The sequence below is a fragment of the Sminthopsis crassicaudata genome, chromosome 1, assembly GCF_048593235.1.
Source record: "Sminthopsis crassicaudata isolate SCR6 chromosome 1, ASM4859323v1, whole genome shotgun sequence".
Lineage (NCBI taxonomy): Eukaryota > Metazoa > Chordata > Mammalia > Dasyuromorphia > Dasyuridae > Sminthopsis > Sminthopsis crassicaudata.
In genome coordinates this window covers 129,555,248-129,577,690 of record NC_133617.1, presented here as the reverse complement: position 1 = coordinate 129,577,690, position 22,443 = coordinate 129,555,248, and the positions used below count along the sequence as shown (strand labels likewise).

Below are 22,443 nucleotides of genomic sequence, written 5' to 3'. Positions count from 1 at the left end.
ATGTTTGAGTGGCATGCAGTACTTGCTATATTAGGACTATCATTTGGAAAAGAAAACAGTGCTTTCTTTAATCGTTAGGACTTTGTCAAGGAAGAATATGCTTTTTGATAGATTTGTTTGATTTAAATGTGGAGTTTTTGAGTATTCTAGAAGAATATAATAAAGCACACACTAAATAAAGCCTCTTGTTCTTACACATTTGTGATCCTCACAGATAAGCTTATTGTGTGGCATTTTTAAAGAAGATTTTTTTAAAAAGCTTTTTTTTAAAGAAGATATTTAAAGAAGAAAAGAACCTCATCCATCCCTGCTAGCTTCCTACAAATACCAAAGCAGCTATTGAGGGTTTTAAAATCTATTGATTACTTAACATAATTCTATTATATCTATTATAGGCAGGATCTCCACATACATACAAGTACAACAAAATTTTGTTTTAACTTGACTCAGAACATCTTATGAGCATTAACTATATTCTTGATACTGTTTGTATATATTTTAGTGCTTATGGAATGATACAAAAATTTTTCTTGTTTCATCAAGTTCAAAATTTTAGTACTAAAAGATTTTGGAGCATAAAGTTATATCATGGTGTTTTTTTTATTTTATTTTGCTGAGGCAATTGGGGTTAAGTGACTTACCCAAGGTAATACAACCAGGAAGTGTTAAGTGACTGAAATCACATTTGAACTCAGATCCTCCTGACTTCAGAGTTGTCGATCCATGGTGTTATTTTAAAGAAAATAAAATTCAATACTTTTAAACGTTAGCAAAGACAAATGAATGGGTAGTACAAACCTGAGTATCTTGATAAGATGGCTTGTCCTGCAATTTTCACAGACCATATGATGCTTTTGTTAGACTGCAAAATTCTGTATACCAAATATATTAGAGATAAGGACTTGATCTGTGGTTTCATTGGCATAGGGAATTCTTGTGTAAGGAAGGAAACTACCTTTATCAATGTAGGTGAGTCTCTTCATGTTTTCTTTAGAGAGCTGCTTAGAGCAATGAGAGGCTCAGTGAATTGCTAGGGTCACTTAGGCAAGACTTGAACCTAAGTTGGTGTCTCAGACCAAATTCAGTAATAGCATCTTTAAATTATAAAGATAAAATTAGCATGGAATGAGGAAATGCTTGGGGAAAAGATATATTACCATCCATAACAATCATTTCTAAATTAGTTTCAGTAGGTAAACACAATTTAGCTATATCCAGTTTATTCTGTAGTTCCAGATATTCAGTTCATCAAATATTTCTTGAATATGAACTAATTAGAGAGGAAGCAGTGAAAAAGTATAGTTGAAAGAACACTGAACTTGAAGACTGGCATTTTTTTTCTTGTTTAATTAGATATTTCATATCTAATATGTATGTGACCTGTGCAAGTTATTTAATGTCTATGTCTCATCATTTTAATATAAATTATGCTTTTTATCATCTACTTCATAGAGTTGTTTTAAAGCAGTGCTTCTTAATTTTTAAAGTACAAAAGAAAAAAGTTGTATTTTTATTTATAGCTGTCAGACCTTTGGAGAGGATTACCAGCATGGTTTCATAGGATTGGAAATTTAGGGGGTAGAAGAAATTAATCTAATCTATTCCTCTCATTTTACAGGTGAGGAAACAAGTTTTTAAGAGGAGAAGTATTGCCTTGGAGTACTATATAGTTGGTACATGGCAAAGCTGGGTATTTGAATCTAGAGTCCTTTCTCCAAATCCAGCTTTTTGTGAAATGTGATATGTTTGACTTTCTTAAGATCTTTTTTTTAAGTCTCTTCAGAAATCATGAACTCTCCCCACTCCCCATTATTCCTTGCTACCCAAGCACCTAGTGTTCTTAATTGATTTTCTGTCTTTCCATATTTACCCTACTCTAAATGTAGCCCTCTTTCGATTCAAAATTCCATTTCCTTGTTTGCAGCTTCTTCTATTAGCTATCATCAGACAAACAATCTCATTAAAATAATGGATTTAAGATATGAATGAACTGTCAAAATATTTGGAGACACCCTTTTTCCAGAGCTAGCCTAGCAAGCAGGTTGGTTCTGAGTTTGGCATAACAACAATCCTTTGCACTATAGCTGATCTTACCCTCTGGCAAAAGGTATTGCTTTGACTAGCACTTAGGTATTCACTGAGGCATTTATGATTTTTATATTACTCAGAAACTGTTTAGTTCTGTTGGAGCTTATTTCCTAGGGATTTGAGAGCTTTCCATCACATCTCTTGACATTACTCACAATCCCTTTCTGCTAAGTGAACCAAACTAAGTATTATACTCCTGTATCCACCATACCAATTCTGGTTCTCAACTTTGGAGACTGTTCCCACAGAACTTGCAAACTTTTTTCCTTACTGAGTCTCCTGTCTCTACCTTGCTCAGTTCAATCTAGACATAGTTTAGAAGCTGGTTCTGATCTGTTTGACAATTCTTAAGCTGTTTATGCATTTTCATTTTTTCTTTTTTAATATAGACTTTTTTTTCAATTCCAAATTTTCTCCTTCCCCTCCTCAGTGAGAAGGTAAAAGAAACAAAATCTCTTACAAATATGTATAGTCATACAAAACAGGTTTCTGCATTACATATGTTGTTTCCCTTCCCCTTCAAAAAAAAAAAAAAAAGGAAAAAGAAAAACTGTATATGGTTCCATCTGACCTCTTGAGTCCATCAGTTCTCTTTCTGGAGTTTGATAATATATTTTATCATGAATCCTTTAGAATTGGATTTATCATAATTACCAAGTCTTTCAAATTCCATTATTATTAACAATATTGCTATTACTGTGAAGATTATTCTCTTGGTTCTGTTCACTTCATTTTGCATCAGTTCATATAGGTCCTCCCACATATTTCTGAAACCATCCCCTTCATTATTTCTTACCACACACCACACAATAGTATTCCATTATAGTCATATAGGACAACTTGTTTAATTCTCTAGTTGATTGATATTTCTGTTTCCAATGTTTTGCCATAACAAAAAACAGCTTCAGTTAGTGTATACATATATACATGGGTGTATATACATATACATGTACATATATATTTGTGTATCCATTTTCTCTTATTTTGATATTTTGGAGTATAATCTAAGTAGCAGCATTTCTGGGTCAAAGGCTATGAATAGTTTAATAGTCTTTTGAACTATGTTCAAACCAAATTGCTGGTTAGATTAGATCACAGTTCCACTAACAATACATTAATGTGCCTGTTTTCCCACATATTCAATAGCACTTGTCAATTTTTCTTTTTTGTCAACTTAAGCCAATCTTGTCGCTATGAGGTGTAGTACCTTAGAATTGTTTTAATTTGTGTTTCTCCATAGAAATATGGGCAGCTAGTGCTTTATAGCACCAGAGTCAGGAAAACTCAGATTCCTGAATTAAAATCTGGCTTCAGACACCACTAGCTAGCTGTGTGACCCAAGGAAAGACACTTAAGCCCATCTGCCTTATCCACAAATTGAGTTGGAGAAAGAAATGGAAAATCTTTGCCAAGAAAACCCCATGAGGGGTCACAATGAACAAGTAGAAAATTAGAGCATACTTTTTATGACTAGTGATAGTTTTGATTTTTTCCACTGAAAACTGCCTGTTAACTATTTGTTAATTGGGGAGTGGCTCTTACTGTAAAATTGACTCAGTTCCCCATTTATCTTAGAAATGGATACATTTATGGGGCAGCTAGATGACTCAATAGATAGAGCACCAGCCCTGAAGTCAGGAGGATTGAGTTCAAATATGATCTGACACTTAATACTTCCTAGCTATGTGACCCTGAACAAGTCATTTAACCCCAATTACCTTAGCAAATTAAAAAAAAAAAAAAAAGATACAATTATCAAAGAAATTTTCTGCAGAGATGCCCCTTCCTACCCTCAATTTCCTATTTTTCTTATAATTTTAGCTGCATTGGTTTTGTTAATGAAACAAAATTAGTTATTTTACCTCCAGGGAACCTCTCTCTTATTTGGTCAGGAACTTTTCCCTTAGCCATAGATCTGACAGGTAAACTTCCCTTCTTGTTCTACTAATTTACTTAATTTTCTGTCCTTTTATGTCTAAATCATGTACCCATTTTGCCTTAAAGGATAGAATCCTGAGTTAATCAAACACTAGATTACTAAAACTCATTTACTTCTGTATATTGTGTACCTAATCTATTCCACTGGTCAGTCTATTTCTTACCTAATAATAATCAATAAACATTTATTAAGTGTCTCCTATGTATCAGGAATTATACTAAGTGCTGGGGATAAAAAAAGAGGCAAAAAACAGTCCTTATCCTCAAGGAGCTAACAATCTAATGGAGACAGCATGTAAGCAATTATATGCAAAAAAAAGAAGAAGAAGAAGAAAGAAAGAAACCAAACTAATATGTGATAAACAGAAAATAACAGAAAACACAGGAATTAAGAGTGATTGAAGAACCCTCCAATAGAAGGCGAGGAAACAATATAAAGGCATTGGAGTTTTTACTAAGTAAGAAAGTATGACGTGATTGCTTTTGGAAAACCACTGAATTGCTGAGTGAAGGATAGATTAGAGTTCAGAGATACTGAAGTTAGGCAAACTACCAGCAGAGTATTTCAGTAGTTCATGCGAGGTAATGAAGGTTTGCACTGGAATGGTGACAGGGTTAGAGGAAAAAAATGTTACGAAGGTGAAATATACAGGCTTTGGCATTGGAAATTGGAAATGGGGAAGGAATGAAAGAAGAGAGTGAGAATCTAGAATGATTCCTAACTTGGTAGCCTGAGAGATTGGGAAAATTGTGTTGTCCTCTCCAGTAATAGAGATGGTAGGAGAGAGAAAAAGTTTGGGGGAGAGAAGTTAAAATGAATTCTGTTTTGAACATATTGAGTTTAAGATATTTGCTGGACATATAGTTCAGTATATCTGAAAGGAAATTGGAGATGCAGTATTGAACGTCTTCAGAGAATTTGAGACAAGATACATAGGAATTGTCACATAGAGAAAGTAATGATATCCATCAAAGCTGATAGGATCACCAAATGAAGTAATATGGAGGAGGAGGAGGAGAAGAGGGACTAAGACTGCACCCTGGGGAACATATATGGCTAAAGGACATAATCTAGATCAGGGGTTCTTAAACTTTTTCTACTTGTGACCCCTTTTCACCTGTGACTCTAAATTATATAGGTATTTAAATAGGTATTCAAATCTGACACTTAGTACTTCCTAGCTGTGTGACTCTGGGCAAGTCACTTAACCCCAATTGCCTTAGCAAAAAAAAAAAACAAAAAACTAATTTTTTTTTTTTTTTACTAATAACAAATTTACTAATTTTTTTTTTTTTACTAATACTTTACTAATTTTACTAATTTACTAATTTTTGTTTTTTTACTAATATACTAATAACAAACCATAACTTTGTGATTTCCACATTCAGTTATGAGACCCCATATGGGTTTATAAACCACAGTTTAAGAAGCTAGGAAACAGATGAAGATCCAGAAAAGGGGACACAAGCAATAGTCAGATGGATGAGAGGAAAACCCGGAAAGAGTCTTGCCATGAAAACCCAGAGAGAAGAAAGTTATCAAGAAGAGAGTAGAAATAATCAAGTGTCTTAGGTGGCAGAGAGGTCTAGGAGAAAGAGGATTGAGAAAGAGCTATTGGATTTGGAGAGTAAGAAAGAGATCATTAGTAACTCTGGAAAGTACTTTCAGTGGAAGTATAAAACAAGCCAAATTGTAAGGGGTTAAGAAGAGACTGCAAATATAAAAAGAGGAAACACCTCTTTATAGGTGTTCTTTTTGAGCACTTTCTTTGTCAGGGAGATAATAGGACTTATAACAGGTATAGGAGGGTCAAAGTGAGATTTTTTTCAGGCCAGGGGAGACATGGATGTTTTTTAAAATCTTAGGAAATGAACCAGTAGAAAGAGAGGCTGAAAAAAGTTAAAGAGTAGGTTTGACAGTGGGAACAATCTGTAGGAGGAAAAAGGACAGAAAGGTATTACTTAAAGAAGTAGAAAAATTAGCTTTGGTACTTCATCATGTGAGAAAGGAGGGAAAGAGGAGATAGTGATAGAAGGCATCTTAGTGATAGGAGATAAGGGAAGGAGAGTTCATGTTGTATGTCCACAACTTTTTCCATAAAATATGATGCAAATCTCTTAACCTGAGAGTAGGGGAAGAAGAAGCAATGGGAGGTTTGAGGAGATGGAAAGAGATTTGGAATATCTGCTCAAGCTATTGAAATAGTGAGCTAATAAGGGAGATACAGTAGGGTTGTGTAACAAAATTGTTAAGGGCCTAGTCAGAACAGTTATTTTTCTCTTCCTTCATAGCACCCATGTAGGACAATAGGCAAGGAATGGTGGGAACAACAGCTTTATAGTATAGTTGGAAATCTTTTACAACTAGGACCCCTTATTTTTTTTTTTTTTTTTTTTTTTTGTTTCTCATTGGTTTCCTTGATGCTCTTGTCCTTTTATTTCTCCAGAAGTGTTTTTTGTTGTTGTTGTTGTTGTTGTTGTTGTTGTTGTTGTTGTTGTTGTTATTGTTGTTGTTTTTTCTTTCTGGAGAGTAATTCGTTGATATTTTAATTAACATGGCACTTGATAAGTAAATTAACTTAGATAACATTGTCATTTTTATTTTGAATTATCCACTTATACACAATATTTCTTCAATTATTTAGATATCTTAATTTGTGTGAAGTTTTGTAATTGTTTTCATTAAGGTTGACTCCAAGTATTTTATACTTATTTCAAATAGAAGTTCTCTATCTCTTCCTGCTGGATTTTGTTGATGCTGTGACAGAAATGGGAATGTTTTTGTGTATAGGTTTATTTTGAATCTTGCAACTGTTTAAATTAGATTTTAGGCTGGCTTTCTAGGCTTTTCCAAGTAAACCATATCTGTTTTTTTTTTTTTTTTTGTATGGTTTTTTTTAATTTATTTTTTTATTTTATAATTATAACTTTTTTTTGACAGTACATATGCATGGGTAATTTTTTATAACATTATCCCTTGCACTTCTGTTCAGATTTTTTCCCTTCCTCCCCCACCCCCCTCTCCCAGATGGCAGGCAGTCTTATACATGTTAAATATATTACAATATATTCTAGATACAATATATGTGTGTAGAACCGAATTTCTTGTTGCACAGGAAGAATTGGATTCAGAAGGTAAAAATAACAGTTTACACTCATTTCCCAGTGTTCCTTTTCTGGATGTAGCTGATTCTGTCCATCATTAATCAATTGGAATTGGATTAGCTCTTCTCTATATTGAAGATATCCACTTCCATTAGAATACATCCTCATAAAGTATCATTGTTGAAGTGTATAATGATCTTCTGGTTCTGCTCGTTTCACTTAGCATCAGTTGATGTAAGTCTCTCCAAGCCTCTCTGTATTTCTCCTGTTGGTCATTTCTTACAGAACAATAATATTCCATAACATTCATATACCATAATTTACCCAACCATTCTCCAATTGATGGACATCCATTCATCTTCCAGCTTCTAGCCACTATGAAAAAGGCTGCCACAAACATTTTGGCATATACAGGTCCCTTTCCCTTCTTTAGTATTTCCTTGGGATATAAGCCCAGTAGTAGTATGGCTGGGACAAAGGGTATGCACATTTTGATAACTTTTTGGGTGTAATTCCAGATTGCTCTCCAGAATGGTTGGATTCTTTCACAACTCCACCAACAATGCATCAGTGTCCCAGTTTTCCCACAGCCCCTCCAACATTCATCGTTATTTGTTTCTGTCATCTTAGCCAATCTGACAGATGTGTAATGATATCTCAGAGTTGTCTTAATTTGCATTTCTCTGATCAATAGTGATTTGGAACACTCTTTCATATGAGTGGAAATAGTTTTAATTTCATCATCTGAAAATTGTCTGTTCATATCCTTTGACCATTTATCAATTGGAGAATGGCTTGATTTCTTATAAATTAAAGTTAATTCTCTATATATTTTGGAGATGAGGCCTTTATCAGAACCTTTAACTGTAAAAATGTTTTCCCAATTTTTTACTTCCCTTCTAATCTTGTTTGCATTAGTTTTGTTTGTGCAGAAACTTTTTAATTTGGTGTAATCAAAATGTTCTATTTTGTGATCAATAATGCTATCTAGTTCTCCCTTGGACACAAACTCCTTCCTCCTCCACAAGTCTGAGAGGTAAACCATCCCCTGTTCCTCCAATTTATTTATGATTTCGTTCTTTATGCCTAAATCTTGGACCCATTTTGATCTAATCTTAGTATGTGGTGTTAAATGTGGGTCCATGCCTAGTTTCTGCCATACTAATTTCCAGTTTTCCCAGCAGTTTTTGTCAAATAATGAATTCTTATCCCAAAATTTGGGATCTTTGGGTTTGTCAAACACTAGATTGCTATTTTTATTCACTATCTTGCCCTGTGAACCTAACCTATGCCACTGATCAACTAGTCTATTTCTTAGCCAATACCAAATGGTTTTGGTGACTGTTGCTTTATAATACAGTTCTAGATCAGGTACAGATAGACCACCTTCACTTAATTTTTTTTTCATTACTTCCCTTGAAATTCTCGACCTTTGTTGTTCCATATGAATTCTGTTATTATTTTTTCTAGGTTATTTAAATAGTTTCTTGGAAGTCTGATTGGTATAGCACTAAATAGATTAGTTTAGGGAGTATTGTCATCTTAATTATATTCACTCGGCCTATCCAAGAGCACTGAATGTCTTTCCAATTATTTAAATCTGACTTTATGTTTGTGGCAAGTGTTTTGTAATTTTGCTCATATAATTCCTGACTCTCCTTTGGTAGATATATTCCCAAATATTTTATACTATCGACTGTTATTTTGAATGGAATTTCTCTTTGTATCTCTTGCTGTTGGATTGTGTTGGTAATATAGAAAAATGCTGAGGATTTATGTGTATTTATTTTTTATCCTGCAACTTTGCTAAAATTCTGAATTATTTCTAATAGCTTTTTAGCAGACTCTTTGGGGTTCTCTAAGTATACCATCATGTCATCTGGGAAAAGTGATAATTTGATTTCCTCATTTCCTACTCTAATTCCTTGAATCTCTTTCTCGGCTCTTATTGCCGAGGCTAGAGTTTCTAATACTATATTGAAAAGTAATGGTGATATTGCCCATTACTGGGCAACCTTGTTTCACTCCTGATCTTACAGGGAAAGGTTCTAGTTTATTGCCATTATATATGATGTTTACTGAAGGTTTTAAATATATGCTCATTATTTTAAGGAATAGTCCATTTATTCCTATACTCTCAAGCGTTTTTAGTAGGAATGGATGTTGGATTTTATCAAATGCTTTTTCTGCATCTATTGAGATGATCATATGGTTTTTATTAATTTGATTATTAATATGGTCAATTATACTAATAGTTTTCCTAATATTAAACCAGCTCTGCATTCCTGGTATAAATCCCACTTGGTCATAGTGTATTATCCTGGGGATGATTTTCTGAAGTCTATTTGCTAATATCTTATTTAAGATTTTAGCATCAATATTCATTAAGGAAATTGGTCTATAGTTTTCTTTCTCAGTTTTCGATCTACCTGGTTTAGGTATCAGTACCATGTCTGTGTCATAGAAGGAATTTGGTAGGACTCCTTCAATCCCTATTTTTTCAAACACTTTACATAGCATTGGAGTTAGTTGTTCTTTAAATGTTTGGTAGAATTCACATGTAAATCCATCTGGTCCTGGGGACTTTTTCTTAGGAAGTTGGTTAATAGCTTGATCTATTTCTTTTTCTGAGATGGGACTATTTAGACTACTTACTTCTTCCTCTGTTAATCTGGGCAAGCTATATTTTTGAAGGTATTCTTCCATTTCATTTAAGTTATAGAATTTATGGGCATAAAGTTGAGCAAAGTAGCTCCTAACTATTGTTCTAATTTCCTCTTCATTAGTGGTGAGTTCACCCTTTTCATTTTCAAGACTAACAATTTGCTTTTTCTCTTTCCTTTTTTTAATCAGGTTTACTAAGGGTTTATCCATTTTGTTGGTTTTTTTTCATACAACCAACTCTTAGTTTTATTAATTAATTCAATAGTTTTTTACTTTCAATTTTATTAATCTCTCCTTTTATTTTTAGAATTTCAAATTTAGCATTTGATTGGGGGGAGGTTTTAATTTGTTCCTTTTCTAGCATTTTTAGTTGCAAGCCCAATTTGTTGGCCCTCTCTTTCTCTATTTTATGCAAGTAGGCCTGTAGAGATATAAAATTTCCCCTTATTACTGCTTTGGCTGTATCCCACACATTTTGGTATGATGTCTCATTATTGTCATTTTCTTGGGTGAAGTTATTAATTATGTCTATGATTTGCTGTTTTACCCAATCATTCTTTAGTATAAGATTATTTAGTTTCCAATTATTTTTTGGTCTATTTTCCCCTGGCATTTTATTAAATGTAATTTTGATTGCATTATGGTCTGAAAAAGATGCATTTACTTTTTCTGCCTTATTGCATTTGATTTTGAGGTTTTTATGCCCTAGTATATGATCAATTTTTGTATAGGTTCCATGAACTGCTGAGAAGAAAGTATACTCCTTTCTGTCTCCATTTAGCTTTCGCCAAAGATCTATCATATCAAACTTTTCTAGTATTCTATTTACCTCTTTGACTTCTTTCTTATTTATTTTGTGGTTTGATTTATCTAAGTCTGAAAGTGAGATCTCCCACTATTATAGTTTTGCTATCTATTTCCTCTTGCAGCTCTCTCAATTTCTCTTTTAAGAATTTAGATGCTGCACCACTTGGTGCATATATGTTTAATATTGATACTGCTTCATTATTGATGCTGCTCTTTAGCAGGATATAATGCCCTTCCTTATCTCTTTTAATTAGATCAATTTTTGTTTTTGCTTGATCTGAGATGAGGATGGCTACTCCTGCTTTTTTGGTTTTGCCTGAAGCATAATAGATTCTGCTCCACCCTTTTACTTTTAGTTTGAATGTCTCACCAGGTTTCAGGTGTGTTTCCTGTAAACAACATATAGTAGGATTCTGACTTTTAATCCAGTCTGCTAACTGCTTGCTCTTTATGAGGCAGTTTGCCTCATTCACATTCATGGTTAGAAGGACTAATTCTATATTGCTTGCCATCCTATTAACCCCTGCTTATGCTTTTCCCCTTTCCTTCCCTCTTACCCCCCTACCCAGTATTAAACTTGTGAACACCACTTGCTTTTCACAGCCCTCCCTTTTTAGGATCCCTCCCCCACCTTAAAGTTCCTCCCCTTATTTTACCCCTTTTCCTCGAAATTTCTGTATTCCCTTCCCCTTAGTTTACTCCTTCCCTTTCACTTTTCAATGAAGTGGAAGAAGTTTCACCATAAAATCGAATATGTGTATTGATACACACTATGTTCATCTCCCTCCTTTCTCTCAGATATAATAGGTTAACTTTGCCTCTTCATGAGATGTAGTACCACCACTTTACACTTTTTTATAATATAATTTCCTTTCCACCTCTAGTTTCTATGACAAATTGTACATATGTTCTTTACATATTTTTTTGGCAGAAGTATTCTCAAGATTTCTTTTTACCTTTTTAAAAATCTCTTGAGTTCTGTATTTGAAGATCAAACCTTTTATGTAGGTCTGGTTTTTTCATCAAAAATAGATGGAATTCATTTATTTCGTTAAATGTCCATCTTCTTCCCTGGAAAACGATGCTCATTCTTGCTGGGTAAGTTATTCTTGGCTGCATACCAAGTTCCTTAGCCTTTCGGAATATCATGTTCCAGGCCCTTCGTTCTTTTAATGTGGACGCTGCTAGATCCTGGGTTATCCTTATTGTGGATCCTCCATATCTGAATTGCTTTTTTCTAGCAGCTTCCAATATCTTTTCCTTTGTCTGATGGTTCTTGAACTTGGCCACTATATTTCTTGGTGTTTTGATTTTTGGGTCCCTTTCAGTAGGTGATCGATGAATTTTTTCAATGTCTATTTTACCCTCTGTTTCCAGACGGCAGTTCTCTTTGATAATTTCCTCGAAAATAGTGTCCAAGCTCTTTTTTTCCTCACATTTTTCAGGGAGTCCGATTATTCTCAAATTGTCTCTCCTGGATCTGTTTTCCAGGTCTGTTGTCTTTCTGACCATATCTGTTTAGTTTCCTTTTTGCCTATGCTTATTCCTTCAATTTCTTTTTCTTGTCTTACTGCTAGAGTTAGCATTTCGAGTACAGTATTTAATAGTGTTATGCCACAGTTCTCTTTTATTGTCCTGACTCAGTTTCCTTAATTATCCTGACTCAGTTTCCCTAATTGTTCTGCCTCAGTTTATAATTGTTCTGCTCATTCCTGCAAAACTACTCCTCCCTCTTAATCAGAATATTTGCTAAGGATAAAAGATCTTATATTTTAGAATATCAGAATGCCTCTCCCCATCCCAAACTATCTGAATATCAGATACTGTCTTATCAAGATGCCTCTCCCTATCTCCAGGTGCCTTTCCCATTATGTCATCCTCCTTTTCTATGGCTCTTCCTACCCTGTCTAGAGTCCCATTCCTGCCTCAGTTTAGCCCCTGCCCCAGTCTTCCCCCTGCGTCTGAGCCACATGTATATGTGTCATTGAGAACTCACATTGTTTGCTGGATTCTTGGAGAAGATAGTCTCATTCAGCCCTGGTACCAAACCATGGATCCACTTTGTCCCAGTAAATCTCTCCCTTTTAAATAAATTATTAAATACTCTTTAATCTCTATCTTGCCTCAGTTTCTCTGGCATTACAATAGTAAATAGTGATAATGGATTGGGTAGATAGGTGGCTCAGTGGATAGAGCATTGGGTTTGAAGTCTGGAAGATTTAGCCTCCAGAATTCAAATCTGGTCTCAGATATTTAGCTCTGTGATCCTAGGTAAATCACTTTAACTCTGCTTCAATATCCTCATATTTAAAATGAGATGGAGAAGGAAGTGATGGAAAATCCTACCTGGGGCCAAGATCAGACTTGACTAAAAAAAAGAGTGAACAACAACAAAATGATAATGGACATCCTTGCTTTATGCCTTTCTTATTTAAATGACTTCTAATTTATTCTCTTTACAAACCATTGTCTGCTCATTATTTTAGATAGATACAATTTATCTCACTAAGAAAAACTCCATTTAACCTTGTGCTTTTCACTGCTTGTTTTTTTTTTTTTTTTTTAATAGGAATTAGTGGGTTTTTATTTGTATCAAAATAATTTTGTGCATATTTTGAAATAATCGTGATTTTTGTTGCTTTTATTAATTGAGATGGTCAATTGTGTTTATAATTTTCCCAATATTGGACTAGCCCGTCATTGCTAGTATAAATCCACTTGGTCATAATGCATGATCTTTATAATATATTATTATAATTTCCTTGCTAGTAGTTTTCTTTTAAATTTGTATTGATATTATGGAACTTAGTCTATGTGTTGATATGGAACTTAAGTCTATTATTTTCTTTCTTTTAATTCTCTAAGACGTAGGTGTCAAAATCTTATAGAAGGAATCAGGTGGAATACTTTACTTATTTTTTCAAGTAGCATATATAATATCGGAATTAATTTTTCTTTTAGATGTTTTGTAGAATTTGCTTATACATTTTAAAAATTTTTTTGAAGTTTTTTTTTCTTAGCTTATTTATGACCCCTTGATAAATTTCTTTTCTAAAATAGGGTTATGTAAGTATTCTATTTCTTGTTTTGTTCATTTGGGCAATTTATATTTTTATAAATATTAATTTGTTTCATTTAGGTTATTGGTTTTATTGGATGTAGTTGATCAAAATAGTTCCTAATAATTTTCTCCTTCCTTTGTTGGTTGTAAAATTTAATTTTTGTATTAATAATTTGGTTTTATTTCAAAAAGTCAGATTAGCCAATGGTTATTTATGGGCTTTTTTAAACTTTTATTTTTGCTAATCTCTAGGATTTCTTTTTTGGTTTTTAGTTGGGAAGGGAGGGTATTAACTTGTTATTTTTCTAGTTTTCTTAGGTGTATATGCCCCATTACTTGAGCTATTTTTTTTTTTTCCTTGATATTGATGCAATCCCTTTTAAATCATCTGCAGGTTTAAGAGTGAAAGAATTCACTCATTCCTGAATTATTATTATTATTATTTTTTTAATTTTTTATTTTATTTTATAATTATAACATTTTTTGACAGTACATATGCATGGGTAATTTTTTACAACATTATCCCTTGCACTTACTTCTATTCAGATTTTTTCCCTTCCTCCCCCAACCCTCTCCCCCAGATTGCAAGCAGTCTTATATATGTTAAATATATTACAGTATAATTTAGATACAATATATGTGTGTAGAACCGAATTTTTTGTTGCACAGGAAGAATTGGATTCAGAAGGTAAAAATAACAGTTTACATTCATTTCCCAGTGTTCCTTTTCTGGATGTAGCTGGTTCTGTCCATCATTAATCAATTGGAATTGGATTAGTTCTTCTCTATGTTGAAGAAATCCACTTCCATCAGCATACATCCTCGAACAGTATCATTGTTGAAGTGTATAATGATCTTCTGGTTCTGCTCGTTTCACTCAGCATCAGTTGATGTAAGTCTCTCCAAGCCTCTCTGTATTTCTCCTGTTGGTCATTTCTTATAGAACAATAATATTCCATAACATTCATATACCATAGTTTACCCAACCATTCTCCAATTGATGGACATCCATTCATCTTCCAGCTTCTAGCCACTATGAAAAGGGCTGCCACAAACATTTTGGCACATACAGGACCCTTTCCCTTCTCTAGTAGTTCCTTGGGGTATAAGCCCAGTAGTAGTATGGCTGGGTCAAAGGGTGTGCACATTTTGATAACTTTTTGAGCATAATTCCAGATTGCATTCCTGAATTATTAGTTGCAAAGTTTATTGTTGGATAGGAATCAGTTTACCAAGAGACTGTGTCTTCTATAGTGGTAGCTCTATTGGAAAATGGAGTTTTGCACTGAGAGAATGCTTTCTCAGTGGACAGAAGGTCCTGGCAACTGAGTGACCTACCTGGGTCCATCTGCAAAATCCTTAGTGGAGGGAAGTTGTTATATTAGGTATCTTTAGTGGGGTTTGGGATAGCCCAAGCAGGTCAGATCAAGTGAGGGCTGGGACAGCTCAGATCGGGATTCCTCAATTGAAAGAGAATTTAGAATTTCTATGGGAGTTGATTCTCTTATCCTGAAAGATTTTGGCTGTCTGGATTCCTTGGGAAATCCTGATCAAAGGAGACACAATCTGAGAGTGATAATTTTAAAGGGAACAGTTTCCCTACCCCTTCAATATAAGCATTGAGAGAAATAAAATTTTTCCCTAAAAGCGACTTTTCTACTGTAATGCTGGAGAAACTGAGCAAGATTAGAGATTAGAGAGTATTTAATAGTTTATTAAATGGAGAGATATACTAGAACCAAATGGATCCATGGTTTGGTCCCGGGGCTGCATGAGACTATCTTCTCCTAGAATCCAGCAGATAATGTGAGTTCTCAGTGAGACACAGGGGGTAGACTGAGGCAGGGGCGGAGTAAGGGTACTGAGAGTGGGAATGGGATTCTGACAGGGTGGGGTGAGTTTCCACACAAGATCTTTTATCCTTATCAAGTATTCTGATAAAGAGGAAGAGGAGGTTTTGAAGAACTGAGAAGCAGGGAAACCATATAGCAGTACTGAGTCAGAATAATTAGAGAACCTGAGTCAGTACAATAAAAGAGAACTGTGATATAACACTACAAGCTACAAATTTTGGTTTATTTCATTTTTATCTTTATCTTTAATGAATTTGTTGATTTTTTTCTTATGATTTGTTCTTTGACCCATTCTTTTTTCTTAGGATTAAGTTAATTTAGTTTTTAATTGATTTTAATCTGTGTTTCATAGGTCCAATATTATTAAATGTAATTTTTATTGCATCCTCTGCTTTTCTGCATTTGTTTATGAGGTTTCTATGCCCTAATTCATGGTCAGTATCTTTATGAAAGTACTGTTGTATTAGCTGAGAATTAAAAATACTCCTTTCTATATTCATTCAGTTTTCTTCAGTGTATCATATCAAAAGTTCTAAAATTCAATTCATTTTATTAACTGCTTTCCTTTTTTATTTTATAATTACTTTTATCAGTGTCTGAGAGGGGCAAATTAGGATCTTCCACTAGTATAGCTTTAATTTCTTTTTCACCCTGTAACTCATTCAACTTTTCCTTTAAGAATTTGGATACTATGGCATTTAGTGCATATATATTCAGTTTTGATATCAATTCATTGTCTAGGATACTTTTTAACAAGATGTAGTTTCCTTGTTGATCACTTTTAACTGTTTTTGCTTTTGCTTTGAGATTATATTACTACTCCTTCCTTTTTTTTTTTTTTTAAACTTAAGCCAAAGCATGATAGACTTTGTTCGAGCCCCTTAATTAAACTTTATGTGTATCTTTCTGTTTTAAAATGTGTTTCTTATAAACAACATATACAGGTGTCTAATTCTTTAAATAATCTTCTATTTTTGGGGGTGAGTTCATCCCATTTATGTTCACAGTTATATGTACTAACTTTATTTCCTTGTTCCTAGTTTTTAATACTTAATCTTTTCTTTTTACCTTGTCACCTTCTCAAGAGTTTGTTTTGCTTCTGAACATTGACTACCTTAATTTACCTTCCTTTTTTCTCACTTCCTCCTTTTCCCTAAACATCTTTCCCTTCTTTTTCCATGTTAGATAAGATGATTTTTTGTATTCAACTGTGTGTAAATGTATGTGCCCTTACCTCCTTGAATCAGTTCAGTTGAGAATGAAGTTTAAGTGCTCTCCTCTCCTGCCCAAATCCCTCTCCATTGTTTAAATTCTTTCTATTTGTATATTATATTAAACATTTGTCCCATTTATGTGAGGTAATTTTTCCCATTAGTTTTTTGACCTTCTCCTGATGTATTCCTCTTCCTCACCTTTATATTCTTCTTTTAAAATCATCCTAATATAAAAAAAAACATACTAAGGCCCCATGCTGTGTTATACTACCTTTAAGAGCCCTTAATAATCTTAAAGTTCTGTCTGGTAGTGTCTCCCCCTATAAGAATTCTAATGGTTTTCTTTTGCCTCTAGAAACAAATGCAAAATGCTCTTTAGAATTCTCAAATCCCTTTATAACCTGGCCCTCTGCTACCTTTCAAACTTTTTCATAAATCTTATTCCTTACCACACATTCTTCAATCCAGTAGAACTAGCTCTTCTACTACATCTCATGCCTCTGGGCACTCTTGCTCCATGGCTGAAATACTTTTTCTCTTCCACTTTATCTAGGGTCCCCACTTCACTCCTTTTAAGTCCCAGCTAGAATCCTGTCTTTTACTGGAAGCCTTCCCCAACCCTTCATAATTCTAATGCCTTTCTGTTAATTATATCCTACTAATCTTCTACATGGCTTGCTTTGCATGTATTTATAAATTGTCTTTCCCATTAGATTTTAAGCTCTTTGAGGTCAGGGACTTTGTTTTGCCTCATTTTTGTTGTTGTTGTTCCCAGCAAGGGGTCTGGCATTAATTGGTGTTTAATAAGTGTTTATTGATTGCTAAATCTTGGGAAATTCTGATTGTGGTTCCTCAGAATTGAATTATTTATTATTTGTTTGTTGGCCTGTTTACCTTCATTGTTGTTATTGATTTTTTTTATTGACTTGGAAATTCTGGACTTTAGCTACAATATTCTTGGAGTTTTCATTTTAAGGCATCTTTTAGGAGCTGAATTGTGAATTCTTTGAGTTTCTACTCTGCCTCTGGTTCTATGATATCTGGGCAGTGTTACTTTATAATTTCTTGAAATGTGACATCTAGGCTTCTTTTCATGGCTTTTCAAGTATTCAGTTCATAGATTATCTCTCCTAATTTTGTTTTTCAGATCCTTTCCTTTTTTATGAGATATTTCATATTTTCTTTTTTTCATTTTGTTTTATTTAATGTCTGATGGAATCATTAACTTCCATTTGTATCAACTCTAATTTTTGAGGAGTCAGGAAAATCTGAGCTATGGCCTCAGGTTCTTACTTAGATGTGTGATCATGGGCAAATCACTTAACTTCAGCTTGCTTTAATGTACCAGAGAAGGAAATGACCAAATACTCCAGTTATCTTTGCCAAGAAAACACGGTGGACAACACTGGCATACTTATGGTCTACTGGGTCATGAAAAATCAAACACTACTGAACAATAAATAATATGCAGGCCTTTTCTCTTATAGTATGACCAAACTGCCCTCTTGTTTATTCTCTACACAGGACATTCTCTCATTTCCATCTATCAGATTTTCTTGTCTCGCAAAACTTCTCAAATACTATTTTTTATATAAGATCTCTCCAGATGTCTATTCCAGCTGCTGTCTCAAATTGTTATATTTATTGCATTAGTACTTATTAAGTACATATATTGAATGCCTCCACAACTTTTAAGCTCAGGGTCTGCTAAACTTTTGTTTAGTCATTCCTAGAGTTTTAGCCTTCAGGAGGTGTTTAATAAATGGTAGTTGACTGAGAGTCTTCAGATGATTTCCCTTTTCAAAAATTCTTCACACTAAAAGTTTTAAGTAATTTTTTTAAAAGTAATTTTCACAGCATTCTCCTGATATTATTCACTATTCAAAACATCTGGAACAAATCTACTTTTCCCCACTTCTCACACTTATCCTCCCCCCTTTCTTGCATTCTATATTCTAAGCAAACTAGATTACCACACACTCCACTGATTCAATTAAATCAACAAATTCTGCTCCATCCAATCTTTGAAGCAGAATGTTTTCCTGGATTTTGTTTAAATTCCTTCTTCAGGGTTAAACTCAAGAGTCAACCTCTTCCACAAAGTTTTCCTTGACTTGTATTTTCTCTACCTAAAAGTGATCACAGTCTTCAAATTTCTCTGATCACTGTTGCTTGAACTCTTTCAATACATTTAATCACTTGAGTATATTTTACATTTCTTTTTAAATTGTAAATTTCCTGAAAATAGAGCCTGTTAAAAATCCCTGTTTCCTCAAGACCTAGCACAGTACACCTTGCATATGGTAAGCCATTAATGTAATATTTCCCCAATTTTGCTGTCAATAGTAGAGCTAACAGAATGTCACATTCTCTGGCCTTTTAAATCAACTTTTTTGAGCCAAATTAAAATACACAGTAGTCTTAATTGATGTTTTGTTTCAACAACTGTTTCTTCCCAGCAAAGACTTAAAAAGTACAAAAAATGCAAACTACAAGCTGTCTAGTGCTATGGTTAGGACTAAATAGATTTTCAGAGATGTGGAACAACTCTACTAATAATGAATTCGTGGTCCTGACTTTCCATACTTTCTCCAACAATAAATTTTTTCAATCAACTAACAAACATTTTTTAACTTCATACTTATGAACTATGAGACAGAAATTGTGCTAAGATTTAGGAATATAAAAAGAGTGGAAAATGAAACAAATACTGAAGGATGTAAGGTATATTGCACCAAAGGGTTGTTTTTATTGATCTAATTATTTTTTGAACGGTTTTGAATGGTTAACATTTGTTAACACATAAGATTCTCAAAAGGCAGTATTTCATTATTTGTACATGGATACCCAGGTACTATCACACTGCCTGGCACACAGCAGGCATTAAATACTTGAAAGGTATCTTTTGTCTAATGAGGGAATGAGGAGAAGGGCATTTAGTTTCATAGGTGTCAATTTCCTGTGGCATTTTTAATCAGAAGTACTAAATGTTTCCTCCCCACCCCTCAAAAATCAACAAGTAGTTTTCTTTCCTGCAGTTATGCTCTTCCAACATGGTGGTTCTCTATATATACTTAGTTCAATCTGGATGTATTTCCCATTTATGTTTTCTTTAGTAAATTTTTTACCCTATCATAAGAACATGTGGGTCTATGATGTTAGTATCTACTTGTTATGGTTCCAATATCCTCAATGGTTAAAAATTTGTTACAGTAATCTTTATATATCTTTCCTCCACTTCCCCCCCCCCCATTTATGGTCCTAAAATGATTGTTTAGTTGATCTTTTGCTGCTTCTCTCTTGTCTATATTATTGCTCAGTACTGTCTTATCATTCACCTGAAGATTTCACACACTTAGATATTGAACCAGTGTTGCTTTAGTTTTTTATCTTTCTATGAATATTTTGGAACTGAGTTGAGCATAAAATGTGTTTAATATAACTTCACTAATGTATTTCACTAAGAATTTTATTTAAAAAATAATTGAGCAATAATTGAAAAATGATGTTTGGATGCTTAAACATATGACTCAGCTAGAAAAATCAATTTGATCCTTACAACAACCTTGTGAGGTAGATGCTTTTATCATCTTCGTTTTATATCTAAAGAAACTAAAGCATTAAATGTCTTGCCCTGGATTGCACAGCCAATAAGTGTCTAAGGACATATTTGAGTTCATGACTGACTCTATAAACTGCCCACCTAACTATCCCATTTAATATATGTTGTTAATTTACATCAAATTTTCAGGCCAATTTTCATTAGAATGACTGTAAGATATGGGATAAACATAATTGGTGCTTAATAAATGCTTGTTCATTGACAGAGAAAAAAGTCTATGTGTTGTTGTATGTTTAAACATTTTCATTTTAAAACTACAACTTTAAGAAGAATTACTTTAGGAAAAGCTTGAACAAAGTTTTATGCAGTGATTATTTTTTCACTTTCTTATATCTAAAGTTTTTTTGGTGCAATATGTTCATGTTTATACCCTCAGTGATATATATGGATTGCCCTATATGTTTTTCATGTTGACAGTATTTTTGTTACCTTGACATATACTAATAATATAAATACTATTTTATATTATTTTAGTTTTAAAAAGACTTTCACATCCATTCTTAATTGATTTCTTAAATTTCTTTATGAAATTACATTTTATCCTACTATATTAATCAAATATATACATATATGTTTGTATATATACGCATATTCATTCATTGACTTTTCCCATTCTATACAATCCTTTTCAACTTATTTATTTTAATCTCCACTAATATTAAGTATGCTTAGATATTGAATTTTCATTCAGATACACTAACAACTTTTTCCATCCTTATAACATGACTCTTCTTTAACTCCAGTGAAACCAGTCTACTCAAGACTCTATCTCTTCCCATTCTTGGAACTATGCCTTAATTATGAGACTTTCCAATTCAGAAAGGTCTTTTTTTCCTTTTAAATATCCTCCTTTTTGGGCTATCACTCACACTTTCTAAATAGTGGAATATTGAAACTAATGGGATTTAGTAAAATAGATTTCTTCAATCTCTCGAAATCCTCTGTCCTTTGAGTACTTTCCCTAAATCCTACATTTTAAGATCTTCCTCCTTAGAGGAGCAGGTGTTAAATTTATGCTATTTTATCTAAAAGGGATTATTCCCATGATACCTATTCATTGTCCTTTTCTTAGAATTATGCATTCTTTTTACCTTGGTGTAATACCTATGGATAAATAAGTTTATTTTCTGTTGAAATTAGTCTACTTTCTCAAGTTCCATTTACATGAATCATTTTATACCCATCATCATGAATAACAGTCTTAAATAATCTTAATAAAACAACTTGATTCACCATATATATTCTTTTTTATAGAGGATTTTAAAAGTTTAGCCTATTCGGATTGTAAAAAATGGGTTCTTTATAGGTGTCTAAATGATTTTTTTGACAAAGGATTTGCTTTAAAATCATATACTTGTTATACTTGTTATATTTGTGGTTACCAAGGATAAATTTTAAAATGTTTTATCATATTCTCTCAGAATTGTCCTCTCTATTAAATGATATTTTCAGCTTGGAAAGAAGCATATGTTTATGTAATGTTCTGTTTCTCTAAAATGTAATCCTTCTCTGGGAGCAGATCCTTTGGGGAGCTTCTGGAGGCAGCCCTTCCTTTCAGTTCAGTTCAGTAGTCCCAAAATGCAGCTAGGGGTTAAAGTCCAGATCCTTTGTGTTTTCTCCTTAAGTCTTGTCTCCTTCACTTGGGGCTCTGCTAGTTTTCTCAGACTCCGCCTCTGAGAGTGTGGGATTGTGGGTTTTCCAGAAGTCAATCCTAGTTGTGAATCTCCCAGAAGTCCATGAGCAGGCTTTTCTTTAGACTTGGGAATCTCCTGGACTTGGGAATCTCTCCACTGAAATATCCTGGCTTTCTGAATCTCCTTAAGCTAGCCTGTAGTTCTCCCCCGAAGTTCTCTCCTTGACTCAATCCAGACTCTGACCCCTGGCTTTTTATATCCTTCCAGAGAATGGGCTTATGGGTACTCCCTGGGCTTGTGGGAGCTCCTTAAAAATATGTTCTCTTAAAGGTGTGAATCTCATGTGTAGACCAATGAGAGAACTCCTTTAAAGGTGTAAACTCCTTTAAAGGTTTGAACTCCTTTATAGGTGTGAACTAAGTGCATAAGTAAGTACCTTGTAAGAATCCTAACATGT

The 22,443-nt window shown here is 33.6% G+C and overlaps 1 protein-coding gene across 2 annotated transcripts in view; it reads left to right on the top strand.

The window, feature by feature from the left end:
* Positions 1-22,443, top strand: part of EBAG9 (estrogen receptor binding site associated antigen 9) — a 43,391-nt gene that overhangs the window by 3,341 nt on the left and 17,607 nt on the right. Inside the window, exon 2 of one of the 2 annotated variants that reach the window (XM_074266958.1) lies at positions 22,317-22,414. The exons of the other annotated variant lie outside the window; for it this stretch is intronic. The gene's annotated coding sequence lies outside the window, so the exon portion shown is untranslated. The remainder of the gene's footprint in view (positions 1-22,316; positions 22,415-22,443) is intronic. 2 annotated transcript variants of the gene reach the window in all.